Below are 19,262 nucleotides of genomic sequence, written 5' to 3'. Positions count from 1 at the left end.
ATGGACAGACAAAATAGCGTAGAGACATCCCAACAGAGTCTTGAAGACTGATCTTCCCCATCCCTGTGCAATGTGCTGATTGGTGGAAGTTTAAGCTACTAGCTGATAACTCTGTAAAGGGGATGGCAATGAAGCCATAAGAGAAAAACAGTAATCTTGCCTGTAATGAGTGTCGTATTCATTGATCAGGTCAATGACTCAGAAACAATGAGCAGGATATGATAGGGTTGGGATAAGAATAGCAAATATTATGTCAGCACCATTTAATGCCATCTCTAGGATGGGTGAATAACATTTTAAATTCGAGGTGGAAGAAATGCCCTAAGACAGCATTGGCACCTAACTAAAGTATAGAGTGTTTTCTTAAATATTTATAATTATTTCTGCACGCCAGTGGATATTAAATTTTAATTCTTTGTATAGTTTCCTTTATTGCTTTTTCCTCTGAGAAAGTCTAGATTTCTATAGCATAACAAATATATATTGAAGCACAGACAACTTTCTTTGAGGTAGAGGCATACAATGCCTTATTTCCCAAGGGGAACAACTATATAGATTATACATTTGCTGCTAGTTACATATCTATGATTACAATTTTCCAAATAGATTTTTCTACTGCATGGTGAAAATGTGTTCCACAGCTCTTTTCAAAGCTGTTTATTTTGCAAAACTGTGTACACAATGCACAATACTGATACTGTTAGGAATTTCGTGTAACAATCACCATAGTATATTATTTTCAAATGTGGAAAGGCTCTCTTGTGCTGGTCTGAAATTTCTATGGATGTGTGCATGTGATGGAATTTATCTATTGCAAAAGACTTATAATACATAATTATTGCACCCTGCTCTCTTCCAAACAAGAGGCTAAAATTAAGCAGAAAACTGTTTTGTAGCAGCGTCTTTAGGCTTGTCTGATTAGCACCAACTTGGATGTTTTATTTACAAGGTATTTGTCAAGCTAATTGAAGTACCAGATACCCATAAATTATTATTATTATGGTTTGTTGCACAGTTATCCAGATGTTCAGACTGGATTTGGCACTTTTATCCATCTATAGATGGATCTGGGATAGACAGATGTGGATGTTTGATGGTGATTGCAGATATTGCCACAGGATATAAGCTGTTCCAAGTAAAGTTGCCTTTTGCAATTGACTGAAGGTGATTTTCTTAATGCAGATGGTGTTAAAGTGGTGCTCTGGTTGTTTGGGATTGCATCCAAGGTGCTTATGTTACTGTTGGTACTAGCTTTGTTTTCTTTTGCCACAGTTTCTATTTCTGTTTGCAGTTCTTTGTATTCTTGATGTTATCTTTTCCAGTTCCTTCTATTCTGCTTTCTCCAGGTACTGCCATGTCACTATCCAGACTTTTTTTGTCTTACTTATTAACAGTTGTTAAGTACAGAGTGTTATGTGGCCTGTTTGTTTGAATTCTAAAGATCCAGAGCACTTTCACTTCTTCATTTTCTATTATTTTCTTTAGTTTATGATCCCACCAGTTCTTGCTTGCAGGCAAATGGTATTTCTTGCAGTTTTTCCAACGTATCATTGTTGCTACTTTCTCGTGCCATTGTTTGTAGTCTATCTGTGAGATCTTCTTGCAGTAGCTAACCAGGTGATCCACTATTTCTTTAGCTTCTTTGCAGACATGGCATTTGTTGTCTGTCGCTCTCTCTCAATTCTGGCTTTGTATGCATTTGTGCAGCCACAAGTAGCCTCTCTGTCCCTTTCTTCAACTTTCCCTGCCCTTAGCTTTGTTATTATCAGCTTTGCCTGCTATTTTTTGAAATGTACTGCCGATATAATGCTTTGTCTTCCCATGTCTCATCTGTGTTCTTAATTTGGTGTTTCTTATAGGCCTATTTAGTCTCTCCAGTATTCAGTAAGCCTTCCTGGTACACTAGTTTCAGTGAATCTTCTTCAGTCTTTCAGATATTCTTCCAATGCCTTTTTCTTCAGTTATCTGATGTACTTGCAACATTCCATGCTGACCTATTTTCCTTGGTAAGGAATATTGCTGTGTGGATGAAGTGAATGATTCATTGTCATTATTTTTCTGGTCTTACCTATCCAAAGCTTTTAGTTCAGTTAACACCAGTCCATTATTCCAGCTGTCTATCTAGTGACTGGAATTGCCCAGATATTAATTACCTTGATGGTATTTCCTCCACAGTCTGGACTTTAAGATCCATCTCTTGATGTATTCACCTCTAACCTTTTTCTTGACTTCAGTGTGCTTGATGCTACTAGTTTGAAGGTTGGTCAGATATTAGTAATGATCATGTTCATCCAGACTCTTGATGTTATTTCCATAGGGTATCTTGATTCCTTCAAGCTACCTGAAGATACTTGAAGATATTTTTCCTGTTTGATGGCATGTTTGTCCAGTCCAAACTTTATTGCAATGTATTGGTTGTATATATGGACAGTGTTAAGCAATGATTCCATGTCCAATGGTGTTTTTCCATGCAGCTTCAGATTGTCCATATACTGTAAAGGAGATGGGATAGCACAGCAGATATTCTTGATGTTTGATAGCCATGGCTTGACCTGTTCAGTATTGTGACAGAGGATTCACAATGGTGGTGGTGATAGTCTTGGAAGATTCCTCTCTCCTGTTCTATCACCATTGACCAGCAACCATGTCTTTGTGCCATCAATCTTTGCACAAAGCTTCTGATGTTTCTACTGACTCCTGTTATTTCTAGCACGATTATCCTATCCAGGGAGTTGAATGTCTTCTTGTAATCAATCCATTTAAGTTGGTCTTCCTTTTCTTTCTATTTCCAGAATCATTTTTCAATTAGGAGTTGATCTTTTGTTCCTCTGCTGTTTTGGGTAGTTGCCTTTCTGGACAGATGGAAAGAGCTTGTTTTGAACTAGATGCTTTTGGACTCTATCAGCACTACACCAATTAGCAATTTGAAAGTTGTTGGTAAGCAGGTAATTGGTCTGTAGTTGCCTGATATTGCTCCATTTGCTGTATCTTTCATTATTAGGTAGTTTTTGCTTAGTCACTCTTCAATTTTACCTCCTTGCAGTATATTGTTAAACTGCTTGGGAATAGTGAGCATAGAACTGGGCAAATGTTTCAACCAGAATGCATACAGTTCTTTACCTGGTGCTGATCAATTCTTGATTTTCCTTGCTCTTTTCTCCACTGTTTCTGCTGTTACAAGTTCTTTCATTCAGTACTATTAAATTTATTTGCCACCCATTTCACAGTTCAAGTTGACTCTGAATGTAATAAAATATACAAATATTCAAACAATTCTAAATATAAAAACAGATTAAAATAAAAAAATATGGGTTTGGAGCAGAGAAGTGGGAGTATATGCCATAGTTTGTACATACGAAGCAAATACAAATAGCCTTCCACTTATGACCATTTGTTTAATGATGATTTGGCTTTATGAAGGTGCTGGAAAAAGTGACTTAACAATCTGTCCTCAAAGTTACATCCATCATGTACGCAGCCTGGCCTCATGATCACAATTTGTGTGTTTGGTAACTGGCTCACATTTGTGACAGTTGCCTCATTCTGCAGTCACATTATCATGATGTGAAACTTTCCCGGCTGGTTTCCAACAAGCAAAGTCAGTGAGAGAAATAGGATTCACTTAACCATGTGATTCGCTTAATGACTCTGGTGTTTCACTTAACAACTGCAATAAAAATGAACATAAAATTGGGTTTGGTCATGTGATAACTCACTTAATTACTGCCTCATTCAGTGACTGAAATTCCAGTTCCAATTGTTATAAGTTGAGCGCCACCTATATTTCTGAGTTATGAATGTAGATATGTTGAATAGCAGTAGCAAAGCATGATCTGTCTTTTAATATTCCTGATGTAACAAAACATACATACTAAGCTAATGCTAGTAAATCAGAGACTCCAAGTAATACACAACTTATTTAATAGCACCTACCTACTAGGAAAAAAACAGCTTCTGACTGGACTATTTGATGGGAGCATGAAGAAAGTTCTTGATGTCTGCTTCAGGCACTGTAATTCCCTCTTTTCTTGTCTTTCAGCCAGTAAGCAAAGGCTTGTTTATTCCTGTTTTTGGCATTTAAACCGATTGTAAAAATGGATTTAACTGGTGAAGAAATAAACTATGGAGATTCTTTGTAATATAATTGTATGAATTCTACTGAATGTTTAATTCATCTATATATGTGAAGCATCTATATCCCATTCTTCAGCCTACAAGTCCCAGTGAAAAGTTTAGAAGTCAGTGGAAAGAAAGAAAACCTAAACCAAACAGTCCCGGCTCACAGGATCTAAAAAAATATAACATGGAAAAAAAAGAATGGGAAGGACAGAAAAGCACAAGCTCAGGCATCTAAGCTCCTCCTATAAGCCATAAAATTATGGTTGCATGCAGGATGAGCTTAACAGAGAACAGTTGATGAAAGGGATTTGCCTCCCATCTCATTTTCTGATGCAATGATAAAAGGGTTGCCAGTTGAACTAAGCCCTTTTCATTGCCTATTTTAGAGAATCTCCTACAAGTAAATTTGGCCTATGCTGCAGTCTACTGAGCAGGTTTACTCAGGGCTGGAAAGTCAATGGCCCATTAGAAATTGCTTAACTTCAACTCCCTCCAGCCCCAGCTAATTTATGGGATGTTGGGCATTTTAGTTCAGTTATAGCTGCAGGGCCACAAATTCCCCATCCCACCCAAATAAATGGCTTATGGTCATTGGAAAATAGCATCCAACCTTTTGGCACCCACTAACTTGAGTTCTCTCATGTCATGGGCAAATCTGGATATGTATTTGGAAAATTATTTGATTTCTATCTCGGCAAACAACTCTGCTTTCTGCTACATGGAACCATTTGCAGTGGAAGGCCTGATCTGCACTCCACAGCAGGAGCAGCAGCCTCTGTCATCAAAAAGACCTGTAACTATTTTGAAATCTCTTAAGTAACATCTAGCCTTGCTCATTGTCTAGAGCAGATCACCACCTGAGACTTTTAAATTCGGAGCCCTAGGTGGACAGTCTACATGCATCTCGCTGCATTTAGGATACAGGATTTGGTAAATTCGTTAGGAGAGAGAAGGGAGGATGTTTTCGAGGAAACTGGCCGGAATCGATTCCGGCCAACGCCACTATTACTCTTGTGTGCCCATTTAGTCCTATCCCCCCCCCCCGTTGACAACTGAGACTTCTAGACTTCTTGTGCACTTTGGAAAGCGCCGAGTAGGGGAAAAAAACACGAGCATCCGACGTGGGTTTCTTTTAAATTGCATAAAGCGAGAATCTTTTTCTCCTTTTTCTGCTGCACGGCAGCCGCGTCCCTTTTCCTCTTGTCGCCAGGCAGCTTGAGGAAAGGACGGGGTGGGGAGAGAAGAAGCGAACGCCTGAAACGCCCGCTTCTTTCCTCTTTCTTCTTCCAGCCCAGGGGTAGGCAACCTCGGCTCTTTTATGACTCGTGGACTTCAACTCCCAGAATTCCTGAGCCAGCATAGCTGGCTCAGGAATTCTGGGAGTTGAAGTCCACGAGTCATAAAAGAGCCGAGGTTGCCTACCCCTGTTCCAGCCTATGCCAATCCTTTGCCGGCCGACCAGTCGGCTCGAAGTGGCCGCCGCCCATCTCAGCGTCCCTCGGGCTTTGGGCACGGAGAGGTGATGGCCCCCTTCCCCGTTCCGCTCTCCTGCCGCTGGGTGGGGGTAGGCAGCGCCCTCCTCTCCTCCCCCATCGGCAAACCGCCGGCCCTCCTGCTCAGCCAGCCCCTCCCTCCACTCCCCCCCCCCCCCAGCCCCTCGCCTGCTCGGCTGGCGGCGAAGACAACGGGCAGAGGGAATCCGGAGGCGAGCTGGGGAAGGGATCCCCATCCAAACCAGCCCCGCCGTATCTTCTGCCGGCCTGCCCGTTTCCTCCCTTTCCGCCTCCCCCACCCCCACCCCCAAAGGCGGCTGCAGGAGCAGTCGCGGCAGCCGCTGTCAGACAAGGAGCTGAGGGCGAAGATAACTGCACCACGGCAACTCACTCCGGTGTAGGCGGGAGGGGGCAAGAGGAGGGGCAGGCAAGAGGCAGGCAGGCAGGCAGAGAGAGCGAACAAGAGGGGCGGACATACACACACACACACACACACACACACACACACACGCACGCAGCACGCGAGCTCTATGTGAGGGGTGTGCAGAACTTGATCCTTTCCCAGAGCCGAACTCCTCCCCGCCCGCCCGTCCGCTCCAATGCGGTGGGGACGAGAAGAGTTCCTTTCCACCAGGATGAAATATTGGAAGTAACCGAAGACAATTCCGATTTTCCCCGCGTAGGAGGAAGGAGAGTTGGAAGCGCGCGCGTGTGCCTGCGGTTGCGGGACGCGCTGGCCTAGGGTCGTGTTTTGCTCGTTTCCCGCGTGATTTCTTTATTTTTTTTTCCAAAAAAAAAAGGAAAATTAAGTATTCGGCAGGCCCTTCGGGAAAGCTAAGTTGCGAGGTGTTTGGTCCGTCTCTTTTGTACAGACAGGCAAGGGAAAGAAAGCTGGGTCTGAGGGGAGAGGAGGCTCTGTTTTCTTAGGAAATCCTCCTTGAGCGCTGAGGAGTCAAAGAATAAGCGCAGTCATCATAATACAAGGATACATCTGGACTGTGTTCGCGTTTCCTGGTTTTCCTGGGGACGAAGATGCTGTCCTACACTGTACTGGATGCTAATGTGGTGGACGTGGAAAAAAGGCGAAATCCTTCCAAGCACTATGTGAGTACAGGATGAATAATGCTGGCAGTCAGGCCTTGGTGCCTGCTAGTACAAAACGCTGCGGGTCCTGACAATGGGGGGAAAAAGAAGCCTTTTTACTGATTTGGCTATTGGGTTTATTACTACGGTGAGCCAGATAGAATTTGAGAAGGCAGGCAGGTGGGAGAGGGTTCCCTTGCTATTGTATGTGTTCCTTCCCCTTGGAAAACTTGCCTTAGCAGTAGCTTAGGTATGGCAAAGAGGACAGCAAAGGGCCTTTTTTGTTTTTTTGGCAGTTGTCACCAGTAGGCATCACTCTGGAATATGGTTCACGTGATGAGAGAACCTGAGAACTGGACATCAGAAACTTATGGAACAGGTGGGGCAAAGCCTCTCCAATGGGATCCGAAAAGCATGCCAAATGGATATTGGTGTAAAATGAGACCCCTTGTGGTGTCATTTAAAATCGGAATTGGAAGCTGTATGAAATCCTTTGCTACAGTATTTCGGCTGAGGATGCTAGGAACTGGCATAACTGGTTGGCATAGGACACATTGCTCAACCTTGGCCATTTTAAGACGTGTGGGCATTCCCAGAATTCCCCAGGCAGGATGCTGGCTGGGATGTTCTTGGAGTTGAAGTCCACAGATTTTAAAGTTGCCAAGGTTGAGAAACACTGATACAGGAATTGCCACAACATTATTTTGCATCCCTGACTCTTATTATTGGCAGGGCCACCATCAATCAAAATTAATTGCTGTTCCTATAGAACCACGTGGCACTTTTCAAACCAATTTATTTCACCCAACGCCATAGCTGTAACCTCACTGTGCATTTAGTAAAATGCCCTTAGGTTCTCTTTGTTCATTATTTGTGAAACACTTTTTGTAACTCTATTCTTCTGGAATTCAATGTGCGTTTGCTTGGACATTTACTTCAGCCTCACAAATCAATCAAAAAGGCATGTGTGATATAAATGAAGAAGTATAATTTCTGTAATTTTCCAAAGTGAGTATCCTAGTTTTTCTGTCACCCTGTAGTGACTGACATTGCTGGACCTTTTAATGAAGATCTAAGCAATGATGATTCGTGAACTTAAATTCACTTTAGCTGAGGCAGTTTGAGCAGTAAGCAGTGGAGTGCAAGCCAGGACATGTGCATGGTACTGCTAGGATGAAGCTCACTTATATTGCAAAGTATGACTGTTCTCTTGGGTTTTCAACTGCTGGTGTTGAGGACACTTTGTTGAAATGTAAGACTATAAAAAAATAATGATTTCAGATTAAATGAAGACCTGTTCAGTGATTTACATGGTGAACTAGCCAGATCCTTCCTGCAAACTCATAAGCTGTGCATGAAAACAGCTCTCCCTTCTCTTACTCTCCCCCTCAAGCCCTGTAATTGATTAACATGTTGCCCAATGTATAGAGGTTTTATTTGGTAGTCATAAGTAATAAGTAGCCATTAACTGACCATTTAAATTAAACACGCATAATGGGCACCAAAAAGCCATACTCCCCCATCCAAAAAGCTTTGGATTTGATCAGAATCCCTTAAAAAAATCTGCTTAATTATAATTGATATGTGAGAGAAATGCATGGGAGAAATCACATGAAGAATAGATATTTCATAATAAAATTAAAATGAATTAAATGACATCAAATCTAGGTTTTGTCCAGGGCATCCCTACTTTTTCTCTCCCACGCCACTTAATTTTTGTTGTGTACCCCTCCTTTAAACCATTAAAATCAATAATATCATTTGTACAGATGTTACCCCAGTAGTAGAAATATTCACATGTGCTACATATATAAAGCAAAATGCAACTCAGCCACAGAAATGAATGACAGAAATCAAAAGTCAGTTGTATTCTGCAAGATAAGTATTTCAAGTATTTCAATTCTTTTATAGATTGGGTGGAGAGGCTGCTGTCTAACATAGCATTGGAACTGTAACTTCCAGAATTCTGGGCTCTGTGTGGTTGTAGATGATGCTGATCAAAGCATTCTAAATATTGTAGGCTCAATATATTGGCTGGGATAGGAGAAATCAGGCCAGAAAAGGGGTAACATTAGCATTTTATGGGCTACCAATTAAGTTTTAAATAACACGCATAAGATTGCATAAGAAAGATGCTCAGATTAGCCTTGCAAATTGTATTAGATAAAAAAGCAATTTCTGTTATTAATTTAGCTATCATCAATGACTGTTTTACCATTTGCCATTATATAAGCATCACTGTCTGCACTTTGAGCAAGTCCATCCCACTCATCTGTCTTTCCAATTCCTTGCTAATCTGCAGTGTTCCTGCATCGACCTGCAGATCACAATGTTTCATACAGCTGATGAAGATGATAGTAGTAAAACTTATGTCATAATCCATAACAACAACAGAAAACATTACATAGAAACAAACTTAGAGTTATAGATATAAGTTAAAAGAAAGCATAAAATACAGGAAAACAAGATGACCATAATGTTGATACAGTAAGAGTCGTGATTACAAATACAGTAAGAGTCGTGATCACCAAGATTAGCAATAATCTTTAGTGTACACAGATCACAGAGAACAAATAGTAGCACAGAATTGGGCAACCTGGGGGAAGATATGTCAGAGTCCTTATCGGGTAAAAGAAGCAACAAGTAAACATTGTTTTTCTGACAGGTTATACCTTTAATAGAGGATAGATGGATTATCCAAGATGCCCTGTGAAGAAATCAAGAGAAGAGAATGTGGCTCAGGGATTTCATGGAGCTGTCCCATAGCTGCTCTAGGGGGATGTTTTTAAAATGACCCCAAAAGACAGCAGAGCCAGCACATCCAGTTTGGCCTAGGTGAAAGTTAGACAAATACTGATGAAATTTCAGAGTTAGAATAGAAAACATAGGATGATGGCACATGCCCATCTAAAAAAAAAGACTGTGGGTTTGATTAGATTAGATTAGATTTATTGAATTTATATGCCGCCCTTCTCCCTAAGGACTCAGGGCGGCTCACAACAAAAAATTTAAGAAACATGGAATACAAAATTTAAAAAAGAATTAAACAATAAATGTAATAGATACATGACAATTTAACTCAATAAAAGCCAAATTTTAAAAAAACATAGTCAGTCCAGACCCGCTTGTTGGAATAACCAAGTCTTCAGGTCATGGCGGAAAGACAGAAGGTCAGGGGCCGTCCACAGCTCCGGAGGCAGTTCATTCCAGGGGGTTGGCGCACCCACAGAGAAGGCTCTACCCCTGGGGGTCGCCAGACAGCATTGCCTGGCCGACGGCACCCTGAGGAGGCCGACTCTGTGGGAGCGAACCGGGCGATGGGAGGTTGATAATGGCAGCAGGTGGTCTCGCAAGTACCCCGGGTTGATACTAGGCTTACCCTGGTTTGGAAATCAATATTCCAGATACACTGCTTAAGATAATGAGTTGAAATTTAAGGTGCTCAAGGCCTTTTGTTGGTTTTTCTGCAACAGACTAGTGTGGCTATTCCTCTGCAAATCATAGACAGTATATAATTCTTTATATGTAATTGATTGGATGGTCACCACAGTACTTCAAATATGGTCACATCTCGAAAGATCTCAAGTTGCAGTGAAAATTAGTCGTAAGCAATGGCACTAAGTATTAAATATTACAATGACCATTTCTGTTGCATGTGTTATGGCTGCATGTGGCTAAGTAACTTAATTTTGCTTTGTATGTTTTAAGTTTTTTTTTAAAAAAAGTACTGTGCTTTGAAAGTTGAGATCCTTGTGTCTTTAGCCAGTACTTTACCTTTGTAAAGTAAACAAGCATCTCTGTCATTAAGAAGACACAAGTAAATTAAATACATATGGTTTCTTTCAATTTCATGGCAATCCCTTTGTTAGATTTCTCAGTTTAATGCTGGTAGTTTCAAGGGATGATTGAATACAAACCTATAATCATTTTTGTATATTTTCTTATGTAAAAAGTTGAAAAAAAATCCATTCTGTGGTAATGATATTACCTTGATTTTATGGATATGCAGATAGACTTCTGATTATAGAAATGATATCAAACGTAGAAATCTTAGAACTTGCTAAGCTGAGATAAATTTCTACATAAAATGATTAATGCTATAATTTAATTAGAGCTTCAGATTCTGTTTTTTCCATTCAAAATGCCCAGAGGATGTTCTTTGATTTCTCAAACTTCTACCATATTGCTTAATACGTCAGATTGATTTTGGCAGACTGGGTTCATTACAGATGCTCTTAAAATATATACATATATTAAACAAAATGTTCAAAATTCATATATGGACTAAACGCATATGGATGCATGCCTTTTCTTCATTTCTCTACATTAATGCCGGTTTAGTGAATCCAGCTGCTGTTATAATGTTTGCTTCAGGCTTTTTCATGTGCTTTGTTTGGTCTTTTTGAGTATCTCTGTTCCAGTGCGGAAATCTTTTTGTTATTTTTGTTAGCTTTGGAGGTGGGAACCATACCTCTTCTATGGCATTCCTATTCAAGGTGAATGCTGCACAAAGGTCGCTTTAAGTATATATTGCTCATTTTTATCTCCAAATTTATCTTAGATATTAGGGAGCATACAGGGAACAACATGCTTAAATATTTGTGAATGTGAATCACAAAGACCCACCTAAAATCTTATCATGTACCAGGAAATGTAGATGTCATCAAACTTAAGAAAGTCTACATATATGTAATCTCATTGATAGATGTTTATCGTGCCTCTCCTTTACTTGCCTGAATTCAGATTTCATCCAAAGATTTGTGTAAACAGTTCCATTTATTGAATGCTCTTACACAAGGAGAACCTATACTAGAGTAGTGAGGTACAGATTTGATTCTTAGAAGATGCTCTGGGGATGGGAATGAGGCATCTTCAAGAAGTAGCTGCACCTTTTCCTAGAACCATGGTGGCGAACCTATGGCATGCGTGCCACTAGTGGCACACAGAGCCCTCTGTGGGTACGCGCACCGTTGCCCCAGTCCTAGGCCTTCAGCTGGGTTTTATAAAACCTTTTCCCTTTAGGCCTCCCCCGCTGTGTGCAAAAAAAAAAGGTTCAATCAGTCAATCAATTTCAACTTCTCGCGGGAAAAAAAAGATCTTGCAAAGTTGGAATTGATTGATTGAATTGTTTAGTCCCACCCAGTCTGCCGATACCACCACAGCCACGCCCACCCAATGGGCCACACCCACCCAATGGGCCACGCCCACCCGGCACCCGACAATACACAAATGGGTTTTGGGTTGCAGTTTGGGCACTCGGTCTCTAAAAGGTTCACCATCACTGTCCTAGAATATACATGAATTAGAAGCACCATGCAACCTAACTTGTACAGTAATACCTATAATTACTATACCTAGTTAAATCTACTCCTGTTGTTCATTACAAACAACACGATGGGTAGTACAAAAACTGACAAAAGTTAGCCTTACCAGAGTCAGCCCCAGTTCTTCAAATGGAAGGGGCCCTTTTCCAAATAGAGAAATATGTTCAGTTTCAGTCATTGATAGCACAAAATAAAAAGCACATTTTTGAAAATAGTGGCTGAAAGGTCAGTGGCTTATAGAACTGCAATGCCATGGGATCTTCATGGACTTTAAAAAGGTGCATGTTTCTGTATATAATAATAATAACAATAAACAACAACAACAACAATAATAAAGTTGGAAGGGACCTTGGAGGTCATCTAGTTCAACCTCCTGCTCAGGCAGAAAACCTTATACCATTTCGGACAAATGGCTGTCCAGTCTCTTCTTAAAAACTTCCAGTGTTGGAGCATTCCCAGCTTCTGGAGGCAGGTTGTTCCACTGGTTAATTGTTCTAACTGTCAGGAAGTTTCTCCTTAGTTCTAGGTTGCTTCTTCTGATTAGTTTCCATCCACTGCTTCTTGTCCTGCCTTTGGGCGCTTTGGAGAATAGCTTGAGTCCCTTCTCTTTATGGCAGCCCCTGAGATATTGAAACACTGCTATCATGTCCCCCGTCGTCCTTCTCTTCATTAAACTAGACATACCCAATTCCAGCAGCCATTCCATGTTTTAGTCTCCAGTCCCCTAATCGTCTTTGTTGCTCTTCTCTGTACTCTTTCTAGAGTCTCAACATCTTTTTTACATCATGGTGACCAAAACTGGATGCCGTATTCCAAGTGTGGCCTTACCAAGGCATTGTAAAGTGGTATTAATACTTCACGTGATCTTGATTCTATTCCTCTGTTAATGCAGCCTAGCACCGTGTTGGCTTTTTTGGCAGCTGCAGCACACTGCTGGCTCATATTTAAGTGATTGTCCACTAGGACTCCAAGATCCCTCTCACAGTTACTACTATTGAGCAAGGTACCCCCTATACTATACCTGTACATTTGGTTTTTCTTGCCTAAATGTAGAACCTTACTTTTTTCACCACTGAATTTCATTTTGTTAGATAGCGCCCAGTGTTCAAGTCTGTCCAGATCCTCCTGTATCTTAAGCCTATCTTCCTGAGTGTTGGCTATTCCTGCCAGCTTGGTGTCGTCTGCAAATCTGATGAGTTCCCCATTTATCCCTTCGTCCAAATTGTTGATGAAGATGTTGAAGAGCACTGGGCCCAGAACAGAGCCCTGGGGCACCCCACTACATACTTCCCTCCATGTAGATGCGGTTCCATTGAGGACCACATGCTGAGTATAGCCGGTCAGCCAGCTACAAATCCATCTGGTGGTGATTCTGTCTAACCCACATTTTTCTATCTTATCAAGTAGAAGGTTGTGATCTACTTTATCAAATGTTTATTCAAGCATTTTATTGGGCTGGGAATAAATTTGCTTAAACACACTCTTAAGTACATGAAACCAATTTGAAGGAAGAAGTGTGGATCCTAAACTAAAATGCATACTCAGGTGGTATGTTTGTATGGATCAAACATAGAGAAATGTATTTTTACCCTTTAGAAAACCAGTGTGGAATAAAGGGATTTCTTTCTTAAACCCTGTATTTGATTATTTCTACATGTTAAATATATTCTTAGACATGATACAGTATTCCATCTTTCTGTTAAAGAACTTTTGGTTTATTTCCTTTCCCTAACACATAATATATACATGTGAGTAGTTCATTTTCTACAAGAATTCTAATCTGTATCTCATTCGTATGGAAAGCATGTTAAATTTAGGAACATTGATTGCATTAGCAAAGGATTTTCTTTAAAAAATCTGGCATGTCTTAGAGAGTTTATTTATTTACTAAGTTGCTCAGCTTTGCTTTCTGAAAGTAATATTTTCTTTTCTTTCAGACTAACTTTCTAATAGAACTGATAGGGGAAGATTGTGTAACAAAATTCCTAGAGTCTAGGATTCTTCAATGCTATTTGCAATCTAAAAATTACATTTTCTATAGGTAATTGTGAAATACAGTTCAATAATGATCCTTAGTACTTGACTGTATCAGTTGTCTTTGGTGGAAACAGCTGCTCTTAGACAGCATATATGCTGGTTTTTGGTGAATAGCCATGTTTATGTTGCTTCCTCTTCACAACTATGTGTCCATGAGAAAGGAAACTGCTCATACTTAGCAAAACAGGATTGTGTTCTGGAAAGCAGTTTGCAATATTGGGCTAATATAAACGTCATCAAGTGCTTTGATGTGTCTGAGCTGAGCTACCAACTTAGTTTCACCCTCAGGTACCGAAGGTAATTTGTCTTTGTAAATACAGGAGATTGGCTCATAGTTTGTGTCTTTGTTTTGTCTGACACAGTCATTTGTTAAAAACTATTGTTCCTCCAAATAAGCAGAGGGCTTTTCTTTTGTATTCTCCTGTGGATTGTTTCTGTGTGAAAGACATTAATCAGACTTAGCATCTCCTGCCTGTGCTCTTACTGTTGAAGCATACCCCTCAAAATCCCCTATACAGAGGATGGACAGAGGTTTATTTAAAATAAAAAAAGTGTGGGGTGGGGAGGATATGGTGTATTGTTTAATTGGTTAAGACTGCCTCATAGTCTGGCTAAAGCCAATGAAAGAAAGAGATCAATGCCATCTCTTTTCAGTTTTATACCATAACTGTAAACTGCATGTTTTTCTGTTCTATAGGTAAGGAATTTTCTCTTTAGAAGCTTTATGTGTGTTTGTATTCCCATATATACAAAAAAGGCATGTTCAGTTGGATTCAGGAAAAAATATTTTTACAGACGTGAAATACATATATTAGATGTAAATACTGCTTCATCAAAGTGGGGATAATTGTAATCTAATGTGGAAGGAAATAGGTGAAATGAAACAGTTCAAATCTAAATCTAGATCTAAATTTTAGATCTAAATCTAAAAATCTTATTTTTCCCATATATTAATGTTGCAAAATGGAACGACTGCTATAACTCCTAAACATGTTAAGCTTACAAAATACAGGTAGTCTTCAACTTATGGCCACAGTTGGGACTGGAATTTCCATCATCGAGTAAGACAATCATTAAGTGAGTCACACCTCATTTTATAACTTTTTTTGCCACAATCTTTAAGGAAATCACTGAGTTCGTTAAGTGAATTGTGGTTTTTAAGCAAATCTGTCTTTTGCCATTGAACTTGCTTGTCAAAAGCTGGGTGGGAAGGTAGCAATGGTGATCATGTGACTCTGACACTTTAACAGTGGTAAATATATGCCAGTAGCCAAGCACTGAATTTTGATCATGTGGCTACAGGGACATTGCAATGATTGAACATGGGACTGTCATTTTTTTCAATACTGTCATAATTTTGAATGGTTGCTAAAAGAATGGTCGTAAGTTGAGGACTTCTGTAATTGCAGTTAATCCTAAGTAGATATAGAAAAAAGTGCAAAAACTACTGTTGTCATGTGAGGAGTATGCAATCATTATAGAAATTATGACAAAGTTATAGTTGTAGATCAAGAACCACTGAGTATTGATGAAAATAGAAATTTACAGAAAAGATACAAACCAGTAATTTACATATTTAGATTCTTAGTTACTGTAATCTGCCCAGAGTTAGTTACCCTGTGGTAAGATGGGCAGCCAATAAATTTTATAAACAAACAAAGAAATACTTCACTAATTGAAAACTAATTGACCAAAATTCCAAGCACATGCTATGACAGAAAAATATGGAAGCAATGAAAGACACAACAGGGTGTTGTGAAGTGCTTATTTAGTATTTTTTAATTATAAATCACTCTTAAGAATGGGGAACAGTATAGACCAGGGGTAGGCAACCTTGGCTCTTTTATGACTTGTGGACTTCAACTCCCAGAATTAATTTTTTAATTTTAATTTTATTATCATTTCTATACCGCCCTTCTCCCGAAGGACTCAGGGCGGTGTACAGGGCAAGAATAAAACACAGAAATTTACAAAAATTAAAAAATAATTAAATGCATGCCCGATTAAAATACAATTGATACATAATAAAAACCCCAATAAAAATGATAAAAACCCCACCAATCCCCCCTCAGGCCAGGCCGGCTTGCTCGAACAAGTATGTTTTCAGATCGCGGCGAAAGGAGCGCAGATCGGGCGCCGTCCGGAGCTCAACCGGTAACTGGTTCCATAGCTCCGGGGCGCCCACAGAGAAGGATCTCCCCCTGGGGGCCACCAGACGGCATTCTCTGACCGGTGGCACCCTGAGGAGGCCCTCTCTGTGGGAACGCACAGGGCGCAGGGAGCTTGATGCCGGCAGCAGATGTTCCCTGAGGTACTCCGGCCCCATGCCATGGAGGGCTTTGAACGCCATTACTAGCACCTTGAATCTCACCCGGAAGACAACTGGCAACCAATGCAGCTCACGGAGCAGAGGTGTCACGTGGGAGTATCGGGACACTCCCAACACAACTCTCGCGGCTGCATTCTGTACCAGTTGGAGCCTCCGGGTGGTCCTCAAGGGAAGCCCCATGTAGAGGGCGTTGCAGTAGTCTAGACGAGAGGTCACGAGCGCGTGAGTGACCGTGCATAAATCATCCCGGCTTAGATAGGGCCGCAACTGGCGCACCAGGCGAACCTGGGCGAAAGCCCCCCTAGTCACGGCCACCATGTGATCTTCCAAGGTAAGCCGCGAATCTAGGAGGACTCCCAAGTTGCGAGCCCTATCTACGGGGGGTAATAATTCACCCCCCATAGAAAGAGATGGAATATCCGAATAGACCCGGGATGAAGGTATGCAAAGCCACTCGGTCTTGTCGGGGTTGAGTTGAAGTCTGTTCCTCCCCATCCAGACCCGAACCGCCTCCAGGCAACGGGACATCACGTTGAGGGCATCACTGGGGTGGTTTGGGGTAGAAAGAAAAAGCTGGGTATCATCAGCGTACTGATGATACCCAACTCCAAAGCCACGAATGATCTCACCCAGCGGTTTCATATAGATGTTGAACAGGAGAGGCGAGAGGACCGACCCCTGAGGAACTCCACAAACGAGAGACCTCGCGGTCGACCTCTGCCCTCCTGTCAACACCGACTGCGAGCGTCCCTGGAGATAGGAGGAGAACCACTGTAAAACCGTGCCTCCCACTCCCAATCCCCTGAGACGCCGCAGCAGGATACCATGGTCGATGGTATCGAAAGCCGCTGAGAGGTCCAATAGGACTAGAACAGAGGAATGACCCCTGTCCCGAGCCCTCCAGAGATCATTCACCAGCGCGACCAATGCCGTCTCCGTGCTGTGCCCGGGCCTGAAACCCGATTGGTACGGGTCTAGATAATCCGCTTCATCCAGGACCAAAGGGAGCTGGTGCGCCACCACACTCTCAACAACCTTCGCAAGAAAGCGAAGGTTGGAGACCGGACGAAAGTTGTTCAATACAGCTGGGTCCAAGGCAGGCTTCTTGAGGAGGGGCCTCACCACCGCCTCTTTCAAGACGGCAGGGAAGCTACCCTCACTCAAAGAAGCTGATATAACTGCCTGGAACCAGCTGCGTGTCCTCTCCCGGGCTGCATAAGTCAGCCAGGAAGGGCACGGGTCCAATAAACATGTGGTGGAGCTCAGTCTCCCCATAATCCTGTCCACTTCCTCCGGAGTCACAGAATCAAACTCCTCCCAAGTGATATCGACAAGACCACCCGCGTCCTGATCGCCAGACTCTGCCCAGTCGGAGTCCAGACCGGTCCGAATCCGAGTGATTTTGTCCGACAGATAATTGTTAAACTCCTCGGCACGACCCTGCAAGGGTTCCTCCCTCGCCTCCTGATTAAGGAGGGAGCGAGTCACCCTAAACAGAGCGGCCGGGCGATTATCTGCGGACGCGATAAGGGTAGCGAAGTGATTAGACCTCGCCACCCTTATCGCAGCGAGATAAGACCTAATATGGGTTCTTAGTCGCAATCGGTCGGATTCGGATCGGCTGGACCTCCAACCGCTCTCTAGGCCCCGTCTCCGGCGCTTCATCTCCCGGAGCTCCGCGGAGAACCATGGAGCTCGACGGGATCTGCATCGGGTCAGGGGCCGCAAGGGTACAACTCGGTCAAGAGCCTCAGTGGCTGCCCTTTCCCAAGCTTCCACTAAGGCATCTGCCGAGCTGTGAGTGGGGGAGGCAGGTGGGGACCCCAGCGCTGCCTGGAATCTCGCGGGGTCCATTAAGCGTCTGGGGCGGTACCATCTAACTGGTTCCACACACCCACGGCGGGGGGTGGCAAAACGGAAGACCAGCCGCAGGAGATGATGATCGGTCCATGACAGGGGCGTAATAATTGGGGAGCCCCCACCAAGATCATCTAACCACCGCCCAGATAAGAAAACTAGGTCAAGGGTGTGGCCTCCCTCATGAGTCGGTCCTGAAATTACTTGCGTCAGGTCCATGGCCGTCATGGAAGCCATGAACTCCCGAGCCAACTCAGATGATCCTCCCAGAGATGGTAGATTGAAGTCCCCCAAAACTATAAGTTTCGGGAACTCAACCACCAACCCAGAGAGGACATCGAGAAGCTCAGGCAGGGCTGCTGCTGCGTGACTAGGTGAAAGGTACACCAGCAGCAAGCCCAACTGCGCACCAGGGCCGCATCTCAAGAAGAGAGACTCACAACCGACTATCTGCGGAACGGTGGCCTCCCGCGGAGCTAAGGTCTCCCTCATAACAACAGCCACTCCCCCACCCCTACCCTGAGCCCGAGGCCGGTGTAGCACCCGGAAACCTGGTGGGCAGAGATCAGCCAGAGGAATACCGCCCTCTGGGCCCAACCAAGTCTCCGTGATGCAAGCCAGGTCCGCCTGCTCACCCTCGACCAAGTCACGGACGAGAGGAGCTGACCAAGTCACGGACGAGAGGAGCTTGTCTATACCAGGGGTAGGCAACCTTGGCTCTTTTATGACTCGAGGATTTCAACTCCCAGAATTCCTGAGCCAGCCATGCTGAGGGGAAAGGAAGAGGTTTCCAAGCTGAGCCATGCTGGCTCAGGAATTCTGGGAGTTGAAATCCTCGAGTCATAAAAGAGCCAAGGTTGCCTACCCCTGGTATAGACAAACAAACAAATGCTACCCACTGATACCACAAGCAAAAAGATTCAAGATTAGGTCATTTCCTTTATCAAAATATGTCCTGCCTTGCTGGTTCAGACTTGTTCTGTTGTTAAAATACAATTCATACATGATTGAATCTAGGTA

This window comes from Vipera berus (genome assembly GCF_964194415.1).
Source record: "Vipera berus genome assembly, chromosome: 5".
Lineage (NCBI taxonomy): Eukaryota > Metazoa > Chordata > Lepidosauria > Squamata > Viperidae > Vipera > Vipera berus.
This window is presented reverse-complemented; position numbering follows the sequence as displayed.